This window comes from Schistocerca gregaria, chromosome 1 (assembly GCF_023897955.1).
Source record: "Schistocerca gregaria isolate iqSchGreg1 chromosome 1, iqSchGreg1.2, whole genome shotgun sequence".
In the NCBI taxonomy this organism is placed as follows: domain Eukaryota; kingdom Metazoa; phylum Arthropoda; class Insecta; order Orthoptera; family Acrididae; genus Schistocerca; species Schistocerca gregaria.
This window is the reverse complement of record NC_064920.1, coordinates 1,031,098,533-1,031,113,353: the sequence shown is the minus strand read 5'-3', so window position 1 is coordinate 1,031,113,353 and position 14,821 is coordinate 1,031,098,533.

Here is a 14,821-nt window from a genome sequence, read left to right as displayed (position 1 = left end):
CCTTTCGGTTGAAATTATTTGGGTGTTTAGCAATTTCGACTGCCTCCCTGTAGAGCCTTTCGTAGTATCCGCTTGTGGCTGCTAGTACTTGCGTCTCCTCGAAACGAATATTGTGGTTCCCTGGCTGGAAAGCATGCTCCGAAACAGCTGATCGTTTCGTTTCTCCTCTTCTACAGTTTCCCTTGTGCTCTTCCAAATGTTTAGAAACCGTTCTTTTAGTTGTACCCACATAAACATCACCACAGCTGCATGGGATCCTATACACGCCAGCTTTTTCCAAAGGTTTGCGAGCGTCCTTGGCAGTCTTAAGGTATTCCTGTATCTTCCTGGTGGGCTTGTAAATTACGGTAATATTCCGCTTCGTCAAGATCCTCCCTATTCTTTCCGTTACATTTTTAACAAACGGCAGGAATACCTTAGATTTTGCAGTAGCCTGTACGTCAGTATGGTTTCTGCGTGGCTGCCTCAATGCACGTTTTATTTCGGCAGACGAATATCCATTCTTCATTAATGCATTGTGGAGATGTTCCATCTCAGCGTCGAGCAACTCAGGTTCACAAATATTTTTAGCTCTGTCCGCTTCTGTTGTGGGTGGTGGTTCGAATCCCGGTGCAAATAACGGTCTGTGTGCGTGGGTTTGCGGTATACTGAGTGGCCCAAACTACCATTTTCGTTTCTAAAAACAAGCACATCGAGGAAATGTAATTTGCCATCTACCTCCTCCTCCATTGTAAACTGAATTCTCGAGTTTATGCTGTTTAGATGTTCGTGAAACCGGCTTAGTTCCTCCCTACCATGTCTCCACAGCACAAACGTGTCATCCACGTGCTGTGAACATGAGTTGCTAGACACTGAGATGGAACATCTCCACAATGCATTAATGAAGAACGGATATTCGTCCGCCGAAATAAAACGTGCTTTGAGGCAGCCACGCAGAAACCATACTGACGTACAGGCTACTGCAAAATCTAAGGTATTCCTGCCGTTTGTTAAAAATGTAACGGAAAGAATAGGGAGTATCATGACGAAGCGGAATATTACTGTAATTTACAAGCCCACCAGGAAGATACAGGAATACCTTAAGACTGCCAAGGACGCTCGCAAACCTTTGGAAAAAGCTGGAGTGTATAGGATCCCATGCAGCTGTGGTGGTGATTATGTGGGTATAACTAAAAGAACGGTTTCTAAACATTTGGAAGAGCACAAGGGAAACTAGAAGAGGAGAAACGAAACGATCAGCTGTTGCGGAGCATGCTTTCCAGCCAGGGAACCACAATATTCGTTTAGAGGAGACGCAAGTACTAGTGGCCACAAGCGGATACTACGAAAGGCTCTACATGGAGGCAATCAAAATCGCTAAACACCCAAATAATTTCAACCGAAAGGAGGAGGGCGTGAAATTAAACGGTATATGGATGCCGGTGTTACAGAAGATGTGTACCACCCGTCCACTACTGGGTGATGGCAACGGCGATCGATGGCGACGGACAGCGGTCAATTGCACTGACGTTTTCAAAACACGTGACGTAACACCGCGGCGCGGGAGCTCACGTAGACGGAATTTAGCGGCAGTCAGTAGCGAGCCAGTGGGTGTGTTGGACCTTCTATCGTCCTACGGACCCCCTTGAAGATGTCTCCTGCAGTCGGAGACGAAACGTTGGGAATTGAGACAAAATTCATCAACCGACCACGGCATAACAGCCTGGATAAGTTTAATAAACATGATATTTCCGGCCGTGAAAGTCTAAATTTTAGCACCTCCCACATGTAGGGCATAGTAGTAGCATCCCTGGTGTCGAAAAACAGATGAAAGAGTGCAGAACAAACAAGTTACTAGGTCCAGATGGAACCCACAATTCAATTTTACACTCTGTGGTTGGCCATTACTTTGCTTGCATGTATCGGAAAAGTCGCACCAGGTGTAAAGTTCCAATAGACTGAAGAAAGTGCAGTTGACTCCCATGCAGGAAAAGTGTAGAAGTACATGCCTCTCAAAATTGCAGGCCAATATGTTTTCATATTTGTGTGCTCCAGAATTCTTGAGCTTATTAAAAGTTTGAGTATAACAAATATCATTGAAAGAGAAGTGCTCCAATCTGCATATCAATACGGATTTAGACCGCATTGCTCACGTGAAACTCGGCTTGCTCTTTTCTTTCACAATGGCGTACAAACCATATATAAAGGGCAGCAGGCTATGTTCCATATTTCTAAATCTCTGGAAAGCTTTTGACACTGCGGACTGTTAACAAATGTCTGAGCATAAAGAATAGATCCTCAGATATGTTAGTGGCTGAAAGACTTCTTATGTGATCGAACCCAGTATATTGTTCTGGGGTTTGTTCATCAGAGACAAAGGTACCATCAGGAGTGCCTCCAGAAAATGTGATAAGACTGCTCTTTTTCTCCATACACACACAAATATACAATCTGACAGATGGGGGTGCAAACAATGGAAAATCCAGGATGGAATGTAACAATACACAATACATGAAAAGGAAATTTGCTACTCATCATATAGTGGTGTTGAGTTTTGCATGCACGCACGCACACACACCACTTGTTGCTGTCCCTTGCAGGACAGTGTTGTCTTTGGTAGGATGAGACAAGACGTCAAGACAGAATTTTTAAATGGTGTGATGAACGGCATATTGGTCTAAATGTAGAAAAATCCAAATTCATGCAGATGAGTAGTAAAAACAATCCTGTAATGTTTAACTATAGCATTAGTGGTGTGTAGTCACATTGATTAAATATTTGGACATAACATGCTGAATGACACACAATGGAACAGGTGCAGAAGGTTGGTTGCAGGGAATGTGAACGAACGACTTTGGTTTATTGGGAGAATTCTAGAAAAGTGTGGCTCATATAAACTGAAGAACCAAAGAAACTATTACACTTGCCTAATATCCTGTAGAGGCCCCACAAGCACACAGAAATGCCACATCATGTCTCATGGACTTGACGAATGTCTAAAGTAGTGCTGGAGAAATTGACACCATTAATCCTGCAGGGCTGTCCATTCATCTGTAAGAATACGAGAGGGTGGAGATCTCTGCTGAACAGCACATTGCAAGGCATCCGACAAATGCTCAATGATGTTGATATCTGGGTAGTTCGGTGGCCAGCAATGCACATTTTGTGTAGGGACCGCAGGAACAAGATGAGAAATCGAGGCTCACACAGAAGCATACAGGTAGTAATTTTCCCTCGCTCCATTTGTTAATGGAACAGGAAAGAGAATGACTAGCAATAGTACAAGGTACCTGCATTAGGCACTGTGTAATGACTTATGAAATATGTATGTAGATGTAAGTATAATTAGAGAGATTGGCTGGCTGCTGGGAGGCAGAGGCAGCAAATACATGTGATAAGAACGTTGTTATCATTGAGCTCATTCTGCTGCTGGCAGGGATAGGCGCATATTGCATACAGCGGTGTGATGGCTTGTAAGAGTAGAGTATGTGTGTGTGTAGAATGACTGAGGAATGTGGTGGGGAGGAGATTCCACAGGGAAAAATAAGCAGGGACTAGCAGAGATTGACCACATGTTGAACCAACATTAATCCTGACCTCAGCAATATAATGTTAAATTATTTATAATCATTTCATATTTGTACTTAATGTTTTTTTATTTCAGTTAACCAGTGTGAAAAAAGCAAGTTATATGAAGTTTCCAAATGCTTGTAACTTCTCTCTCATGGACCCCTTCCTTCTATAACTTTCTTGCCATAGGTCTTAAAATTTCTGCCAGATTGGCTACGTTCAGCAAGTGAAGGTCGACATCAGATGGCCGGTGTCTGCGTGGTAGGAGGTACAATGTAGTGGCTTGGACTGCTGCCAAGCCATTGGCTAGGCCTGCCCGAGGTCGTATGTTGTCAGCGTTGTAGTTGAGGTCTTTGTCAGCTGTAGTATGGTCATGAAGAGAATTAACAAACAAGTGATGCTGTTGGAGTGCTGACAAAGTCAGCCAGGTGTAGTTTGAAATCTACTTGAGTGTCCTTGTACTTGAACATAGCCATTTGAATGCGCTCTGGCAGTTATAATAGCCATAAGATTTACAGGGCATGATCCGGGAGTAGGTTCGTATCAAATTGCAGGCAAAGCTAGCACCACAGTGCAGAAGGCGTACTGTGACAGTGAGGTTTCACTTATAACTATATGAAGTTGTTGCCCTGGCAAACTGGATAAACATTGAACCAGAAGTGCTTTGACAGTCTCATATTTTGTTTGTGTGTGCACAGCAAGCAGAAAGTAACTAATGAGATTGACGATATCATCGATGTGGTCGAGAAGTACTGCAAATTTGTCATTGTCCTTAGTGATGCCTGCAGACAGCATTATGCACTCACTAGGTGCGAATCATATGAGAGACCATGTCCAACAGGGGGCATTTCGACAGAGGACGTGCAGAATGGTAAGGGCCACAGTTATGTTAGGCTTTCACCATCATGATGCGAGCATAGCTCAGCATAGTAGATGTGGCTGGAGAGGAGGCATTGTGGACCAGTGCACTATAAAGTGGTGAAGAGATATGCGACACAGCAGGCGTGAAAGCATTGGAAGTGGCGCTTTGTCAAATGGTAGAGAAATGCAGAATAATCAGGGTGGAGTGCGTCATACTTAGACATGTGCAGCATGTTAGACACGAGCCAAGCATGAAGACAGACATGATCAGCGGTTGTGTTTTATAGTGCTGGTCCACAGAAGCTGCTGGATGCAGTGAGTATGTGATATGCTCATGAGGTTATGAATCTAGTAAAGCAGTTGCATTGAATCGTGGCATTACACGACACGGAGGAGTTGGAGTGCCTGTTCGTTGTGTGTAGTGGTGGCAGCTGCAAGCAAACGTGGTGTGGGTGGCGGAGTTGTGATGTCCCTTAGGTGATGTGGTGGCCATCACGACACAGATGATGATTGCAAATGTTGCTTGATGATGTAGTCCATGTTGGGTAATTCACTTTTACAGCCAGGGCGACCTCTCAAACCCACGTTATTTTGCCCAGGATGTGGTAAATAGTTGGAAACAATTTGAGGATTGTTTAGTGGGGCCATTGTTGGCCAAATGTTGTGACACTCTGGTGGATGTCCATGTAGTTTTGTAAAACACTGGGAATATTAATGCACGTTGATTCACTGGCACCAAAGGAATGTCCATGGTAATAAATGCCATTATTTCCTGCGTGAAAGTTCAGGGCACTATATGTACTGAGGAATGGGGTGGCAGGAAGCCATTGCGCACGCAGAATCACATTCATAGTAGCAGAAATGCTAGGTAAATAGTCAACCAGCATCATTACAGTGCTGTCATTGATAATGACACATTGAGAATTCGACACACGTCATTTGCCGGTTTCGTGTGAAGTGGCAAGTGTTCGAGATGGTAGACGTGGAAACAGTGGGAGTATTTTCTTCAGTTCACTACACGCTGCCGAATCGGAGATTTTGTTTAGCTTTGACAAAATTGTACCAAACTAAGGCAAGGAAAGTTAGTGAAGTTCAGAAGCTTTGATGAAGAGGCGAGTGTGACATCCCTCGGAGTAGGAAAGGTTGAGCTGGAGGTAGCTGTTGCATTACAATGGACTGGCGCAAGAGATTTTACATTTTAAACATGGCGCGGTTGAAATTTCTGGCACCACTATAGGAAGTATGACAATTGGATAGCAGTTACATGTAACAACAGCTAACAGGTCGTACTATTCCACACAGATATATTTTATTGTCCTACAAGGTACAAAGCATGTTGTCACAAACATCAATCAGAGCTGACTAACTACAGGTCCAGATAAGTTAGTTTAGCAGCCTCAGGGCAGCGATATTGTTCTGGGCGACTCCACAGAGCTAAGTCACCACATGTTATTAAGATCACGTACAAAAATGTTGTCTATTAGTTTTTGCTTTCCTGTTTAATACTGTAGGAAGAGTAACAGAACACATGTTATAAGTGTTAAGTAATGTTTCCAAATCATTCCTTTTATCTGAACATTCCAGGAAATTTAATATTAAAGATCTCCCCAAACTATAATTTCCTTTCTTTTGTCTGCTTGGTGGCATAATGACAAATCACATTTTTGTAAGACTATTTGAAAGTTTTTCAGTGGGGGTACTATATACTTCAATAATTATAGATGCTTTTTCTGGTAGTATCAGTTAACAAGTACTGACTTCCACTTGTTTTTCTAAGCAGAAACGGCGATATCAGTAGAATTTAACTTAACATTAAATTACAAACACAATAATTCTCATTTCTCCACATTTTTCATACGGAATGGGCGGTGCGTCGGGTTCGATTCCTGACTGGGTTGCAGATTCTGGGTGTTTGTGTCATTTTCATCATTATTATTTCATCCTCATCAATTCGCATGTACCAGCTGCTGGTGGCCGAGCGATTCTAGGCGCTTCAGTCTGGAACTGCGCGACCGCTACGGTCACAGGCTCAATCCTGCCTCGGGCATGGGTGTGTGTGATGTCCTTAGGTTAATTAGGTTTAAGTAGTTCTAAGTTCTAGGTGACTGACTGACCTGAAATGTTAAGTCCCATAGTGCTCAGAGCCATTTGATGCGCATGTCACCGAAGTGGCGTCACCTCAAAAGACTTCACCAGGCTTTTAGGTCTATCTGGTGGGAGGCCCTCGCCACACGACATTGCAGTTCAACGTATGGATTCCTGTTTTTTACGGTCCTCGTTGACATAATACATAGTTCTCTAATGATCTTACACATAGTGATAGTCATTCAAAGAAGTTTCTTTTGTTTTTGGCATTTTATTTAACAGTACACGTTGTGATAAATTAGATGTTTAACCTAAAAAGGCTTACCTCTCTCAGCTTTAATCACATAAATTCTACCATTGGTGACAATATGCCCCGCCCTCTAACCTGTTTTGTTTCCAGCCATCAGTATGGCTAATCTGTCTTGCCTCTTCCTGTTAAGTTGTAGGCAATGTCTTGTGTAGTCCCACTAGCAGCAGCTGACACAGCACCAATGTGAGCTCATTTGTCAGTTCCTGGTAAATGCTCCTGATGGCTTTGTTCATCCAGGGTTGGTAGTGTCACTGCTGGATCCCACGCTTGTTCATGATGTTGCTGCACGTAGCTTCTCCAGGTCATTCCTGGTACTGTATTGTCTATTTTTGACCAGGCTGTTGTCTGCTCCCTCAGTTGTCAAGACATGGTTATCTTCTCTCAGATCCCTAGAATGTGCTTAAATGTCCTCGTATTACTTGGCGAAGGCTAGTGCTATGTTTTACAATGATTGTGGCCTGGTACCTTGAACATAGTACATCCTGCAGATGTTGTCATACACCTATCCTGTGGCTGAGTGCTACCTAGCAGCAAGACCCCTCTCTTTCTATTCATCTTAATAACCTACTTATCCATGGGACAGCCTCACTATGAATCCCACCTTATTCAGCTCCCACACATTAATCTCAAACTATTATCTAACCTATTACAACATGCGCATTTGTCTCCCGCAGTTTTACCATTATCAATAATTAAGCTGAAAGCTGTTTTTGTGTATTAGTGATGCAACATGCGCATTTGTCTCCCTTGGTTGTTCTATTATAATTAATTACACTGGTAGCTGTTTTTATGTATTAGTGACCTGTTGCAGTTGTGTTTACACTGACCCCTCTAAACAAATTAGGCCTAAAGGTCGTGACTTCTAACACAGTAAACTTACATAAACTTGACCAAAATCAAACCTGCATTAACTTCTGTTTATAAAGTCTTTGGGTTTTGTTACTTAATCTTCTATGTGTAATGTACGAGGGTCAGTCAAAAAGTAATGCCTCCTTTTTTTTTTTTCTACGTTTAATTGTCAGGAAATTTAAATGCAATTACATAGGTTGAAAACCACAACATCGAGGACCATTTTGTCATTTTTCAATGTAATCTCCGCCCATCTCTACAGTTTTGGTCCATCTTTGAACAAGGGCATGTATCCCAGCACGGTAAAAATCACAGCTCTGCTTCCTAAGCCATTGACGCACGGATGTTTTGACGGCCTCCTCATCTTCAAAATGAATCCCACGATGAGCTTCTTTTAGTGGCCCGAACAGATGGAAGTCTGATGGTGCCAGGTGAGGGCTGTATGGGGGATGAGGTAAAACTTCCCATCCAATTTTGACAATCTCGTCAGAGGTGTGACGACTGGTGTGTGGTCTTGCATTGTCATGCAAAAGAAGAACATCTGCCATTGATTTTGTTGGGCGAACTCGCTGAAGACGTGCTTTAAGTTTTTTGAGGGTTGTGACGTATTGAACAGAATTTATTGTGCATCCCTGCTCCAAAAAATCAACCAGAATCACACCCTCTGTATCCCAGAAAACTGTTGCCATAACTTTCCCTGCCGATCGCACAGTTTTGAATTTTTTCTTCCTCGGCGAGCTTGTGTGACACCACTCCATTGACTGCCTCTTTGATTCGGGTTCAAAAAAATGCACCCATGTTTCGTCCCCGGTCACAATTTTTTTCAGAAACTCATCTCCCTCCAAACGGAAGCGCTGCAAGTGTTGGGAGGCTATTGTTTTCCTTGCCTCTTTATTCTGATCGGTTAACATTCTTGGAACCCACCGTGCACAAACTTTTGAGTACCCCAATTGTTTAATAATCGTGATCACACTGCCTTTACTAAGAGAAATAATGCGACACACTTCATCTGCAGTCACCCGACGGTCACCACGAATGATGTCATCAACTTGCTGAATGTTGTGTGGAGTCACTGCACTCACCGGCCTGCCGCTCCGCTTTTCGTCAGTCAACGGTGTTTGCCCTTCAGCTTCCTTAAAACGACGAACCCATCGTCTAACAGTGCTGACATCCACTGTCACAACACCATACACCTTCTTCAGTCTTTCATGAATGCGTATGGGCGTTTCACCTTCTGCATTCAAGAATTCAATCACACATCGCTGTCTCAAACAAACATCGATGTCGGCCATCTTACAAACTTCTGCTGTGCTGCCACCTGTTGACACAGAAAGTTACTACTGCAGTGGATTGCAGAAGAAGGTTTGAGGAATGGCGCCAAATTCAAATTTTTCACTTAACTTAATTTTTTTAAGTAGAAAAAAAAGGAGACATTACTTTTTGACCGACCCTCGTAAATAAATAAATGAAAATGAATTTTAACCCGTGTTTAATAAACAAATTTTAGCCTGAGCATGTGATTTTCCTTCTAATGAATTTCTCTCTCTCTCTCTCTCTCTCTCTCTCTCTCTCTCTCTCTCTCTCTTTCCTTTTTTTTTAAATTGATGATACAGCTGCAATCATGCAACATTTTTATTATGAGCTGGAACAGGCACAAATACATTTATTTACTACGCAGTTTGGACAAAATTAATTGTTAAAATCCAACTAATAATGCAACTTTGCAGTAGCATGGAATGATAATATCTCCTCTACTATAATGTGCTGTCGTAGTTACCGGTATATGAGCATATGGCTTTCACTCATGTGATAGTGTTCTTCTTACATGAACAGTTGTCACAATTGTTTAGAGTAATATTTATAATATTTTATCTTACTTATAACTGCTTAGTAAAGAATGTTTATAGGAAAGAAAACAGAATTATTATCTGAATGAAATCATGAAAACAGCATTATTTTGTGTACCAGGATGGCGGGTCTTCCGGAAAACCTGGAATTCTCAGTAAATAAAATTATACCTATAAAAATCGGGGAAATATCCGGGAATTCCTTGATGCCTCAGAACATGTCCCACCAACCGATCCCTTCTTCTAGTAAAGTTGTGCCACAAGCTTCTCTTCTCCCCAATCCTATTCAACATCTCCTCATTAGTTATGTAATCGTAGAGGGAGACCAAGAGATGAATACACCAAGCAGATTCAGAAGGATGTAGGTTGCAGTAGGTACTGGGAGATAAAGAAGCTTGCTCAGGATAGAGTAGCATGGAGAGCTGCATCAAACCAGTCTCAGGATTGAAGACCACAACAACAACATCATCTGGGAATTTCATAAAATCTCAGGAAATTCTGTGCTTTTAACCTAGTATTGAAATTTGGTTTTTAGTTTTATAAATAACAAATTTTAAAATACATAATACTTCAAAGTGTGTAAATTATATGAATATTATTCCATATAAATTGCTGATGTTTAAAAACTGAGTTTAAACTACTGTTCATGGTTAGTACATCTCAGTTGAGAAGAAAGGAAAGTTGTTACTGTGGCAGGCTCGCCCACCCATATTATCCCCCGCTAACCCCCCCCCCCCCCTTCCCCCCACTGTTAATTTATCAGGAGCTTAAGACATTATTTTCCTTCCATTCCATGCATGGAATTATCAGTGATTCTTAATAGCCACACTGTGTGTGGGCATATATCACAGTTTATCTGCTTATGGCTACTTGTTGAAAATGAAGATGCAAGTCGTTATCGCTTGCATAGCGAACAAATATGAGCTCATACAATTTACTATTGTGGTGGTGGTGGTGGTGGTGGTGGTGGTGGTGGTGGTGGTGGTGCTGGTAAAGGTAGCGATAGAGGAAGGTAACCATTATAAATACCTGTTTATTAGATTTGATAGGTTGGAGTATTTTTCAAAAGTGTGGTTGAAAAATTAACAAAACCAGTATGAGGGGTTTTCAGAAATGAAGTCAAGTAATAGTAAATAAGTTGGAATGTTTTACCAATCATTCAGTTAATCTACAATAGAAATCTGCTCCTTGGTCCTGGAGCCATTCTATAACACCTGTGTGAATGCCATTGTTTGAAAATATTTTTCATATTGGTCTTCTTTCAGCATGCCAAAAAGTTAGAAATCGCATCGTGCAGGAAGTCAACTTCCCAATAAGCATAGCTCCATCTGTGCAGCACATTGACAGAAATGCACTATGGGATGTGACATTGCATTCTGTACGTATGCTGCCATTACTCCATGTTGAATCTGTGTGCACTGTAGATTTGTGCCCAGAAGAATTATACAGTCTTGCATACTTCAACTTTAGAGTACATTTCCAGTTGGCATGCCATTTGTGTTGTGCACTATGATGCATCTGTTTTCAGTACCATAGTGGAACTCTGTCTGCTAGAAACATTGAACAGATTCTCTCTTCTGACAATGTGCTACTCTTGTTGCACAATGGTTGTGGCGTGGGACACGTCTTCAATTATTTGAATTTTTCAACTATCTCAGTGCCAGGTAAGATACATTTGAATCCAGATATGGCAAGAAAGTTTGAAGACTACAAATAAAAAAATTAAACCAGTTGCTAAATATACTTCTTACTCATGTTGTAAATGCAACGCAGTAAACTGTGGAACAGACATGGCTGACTGTTTCGGAAATTCAAAGTCGGAATAGACTTTACATAGTTTCCAAGATTCATTGTGACCCAAGACTAATTTTGACTTCTTTGTTAGATGATTTTCATTATGGCTGCTAATATCAATTCCATCCAAGCTTGTATTGGCTGATGCACATTTTGGTACCCAACTCTAGGACATGTTCTCTCAATTCTGGAATTTACCAGATTATAAACTGTTATCTCAAGATTATATCTCCAAGTGTGTAGAGAAACTGTTTGTTATTTTACACTTTGGTTGAATGCATATATTAAGTCCCCCTTCCATTTTGAAATTTACGAAGTCCTGCCAACTTTGTGCCTGCTTAAGTTAATTTGTACAGCAGTATCAAGAGTGTTTTTCAACTCTCACGAATCAAATTCAAAACTTGTATAAACTTATAAAAATCATATCTCAGTGCTGGTGGTCTGTAAGTAATTTTCTAAAAGGAGAAATGCCCTGAAAATCCTTGTGTGAACCACATATTTGTCCATGTGAGCTGATAAAACTTAAATCAGAATTCATACTAATTGATGTTTCTGGCACAATTATGTTCAACTACTTTAGCTACATCTAAGTTTTCATTGCACAAACCATCTTACTGCCTCTGACACTAATGAGAGAGATTCAAGAATCTAAGGTGCTTTACCATTCACTGTTCTCCAGTCATTTTGTGAGGCGTATTTGGTAGTAATCTTGTTTGATTCTTCTAAAACATACTCAAAATCTTAATGCTAAATCATTCCTTTTACAGAAATAACTTCCAAAACACTTTCAGTGCATAATTTGGAAATTAATTTAAAACTACAACGCCTAAGACTTGTCTCTTCATTTATTGAATGGACCCTCATGCCACTAGACAGGTTCTTTCTTTGTGTTTCATCCTCTCTTTTCATAAAAAAGATCCTGTCATTTAAATCCTTATTCAAACATTTAGATGCATATTTTATCTTGTTTATAAATGAAGCTGCCTATCACAGTGGTTTTATAATTTACCTGTCGAGAACATTTTATACTAACTAAACATCTTTTGTGCAAAACAATTTATAATTAAAACAGTCTTATGGGTCTGTGCTGGAGTTGCATATTTCAGGACTACAGCTTCCACCAGCTCTGTCATCCGAAAGGCAGCTGGATGCATAGTAGTTTGTCTCCTGTTCCGTTGTGTGATGTCATTTTGTGTTCCAATAACTATGGACTGCTGCTTGAAAACTCAGAATTTGGTAAATGCAAAATACAGAATGTGAGGGAACACATTGACATAAAATCTATATTTGTTTTATTCTCATTTTCTGGTTCTGTATGCATTTGTTTCTTCTCATCTACTTCCCTTGTAAGTAAACATGGCTAGTTACCTATGAAATAAATGAAAACAAATTTATTTGAACTATTTCAGTTCTAAATGCCTCTTGATATCAACTGTACTCTTGCAAACTGAGATTTATAGTCTGTTCATACAAACTGCTTTCCCAGAAGTACTTTCAGTGTTACATTTGATTAAAGTTTTCTCTATTAGTGTTATTCTCTCTGCTGCTCATCAAACTGTTATAAGCGTTTACTTATTTATTTATTTATTTACTTACTTACTTACCTACCTTTCTTCTTGTCATGTCTTGTCTTCTCCTTCTGAAGTAGAACAGTTATAGATTTGCTCCCTAGTACTTCAGAGATATTCTGTAAATAATTTTGCAAGTTCCTTTCATATTTCTGTTGAAATACCATCCCATTTTAGTCCTACCTAGAATAACTTCTTTCTTGTAATTTTGCATTACTTCCAGAATGGCACTGTTTTCATTATAAATTACCTGGTTCCTGATTCATCATTTGCGTTATAATATACGTTCATTTTGTTACTGTGTCTTTTGCTGTCTAAACTGATGAAGTGGGGTCTTCTCAACAGAAGTTTGTTTTACCTTCATACTATTACTGTTATCAGTTGTTTATCTAGGCCAGATTTAATATATCTTCACACATCCCCTAAAAGACAGATTTTTGAAAACTACACTGTATTTGATCATGTAGCGCCATATTCAACTGTCAGGCATGTGACAAAGCTTCTTAGAATTCTCGTAGCCCTACTAAACATATTTTCAAAATAGTATTGTTTTCTCGCTTTCATGATACAGTTTCTTGGCCCAAATGAGCTATATTAACAGTGCAGTTTATTTTTTGTCTATACGTAATAACCAGACACTTTTGGGATAATTTACATAGGAAATACACCAGATATGTTCTGGCACATAAGAGACAATTGCTCACTAAGTTAACTTTCATTGATGTCACTGAGCACAATCAGTGTGACCCTAACTTCTGGGATAATTTGGTTTCACTTTTAATGACCTCCCTGGGCCCTTTGTCTCAGGCTTCACAGAATCAAACTGAGTGTATTTGCATGACTCACATACATTGTGCATTCGCTTTGTGGGGCAAACTATGACTTGTACTGGCTTGGCACTGCAGTGACTCCAAGGTAGAGAGTAGTACTTCCTCAAATCCCTCATCATCTTAAACGACTGAATTGACTTAGGAAACATCTGTAAAAAGTATCTATAACCTTAAACTTACATGCCAAAGTTTGTCACATATGTTCTCACTTACCACCAACTTACTTCTTGTCTGTTTATCTTGATCTATACCAGCTTCATATAAAACACAACAACTGATTTAAATTACACACACCAATTTTCTATTAATAGTTCTCCAACATATTACATGCATGCAAATGTACCCCAATAATCTTTCTCATAGGAAGAACACAACGTAATTGAAAAACCCAGTAACTAATAAATGGATACAGAAATTCAGCTTTTAGTTGAGGCAGTGCTTCTGGTTCACCTTGGAATGGGTGAATTCTACTCAAATGGACAATTGTGGTATGGGTTGGGAGCCATATTTTTGCATTAACTGGGGATGTTGCTTTGACTTCCTGATGGGATCTTTGGTACTACAGAATGAACTATTTTGTTTTCCTCTTTGGAATATAGATATCATAATCTACTGCCCAATTTGATAGCTTGATTTCAATTTTATATTGTGATTGTTTTCCTGTCTTTCTAGAGTCTTTGTGTTCCTGATTGTTTTCCTGTCTTTCTAGAGTCTTTGTGTTCCTTTTTTTGACCTGACGTCATACTCCTTTCACCCTTTTAGTAAATCATGAACATAGGATACATCCTCCCCTGCAGTAGTTCAATGTAATACAAAAGTTGAGGGCATTTTCTGAGCAAAAACGACCTTGTAGGGCTAATTACCCATGTTTTTGTAGACTTATGAATTGTATGTGCTGACAACATACTGTAATAGGGTGTCCCAATCATCGTAGCTACTATTCACATAACAAATTTGCATTTTACGCAGTGTCTTAAGAGATCTCTCTGTTCTTCCATTCACTTGTGGGTGAAGGACACTGGTTAGTAACTTCTTGATGTGCAATAGTCAACATAGCTGCTTAAATCGTACTGACAAAGTTCGTGCCTTAGCCTGTTGTTGTTGCTTTTGGTGTGCCAAATTTCAGTA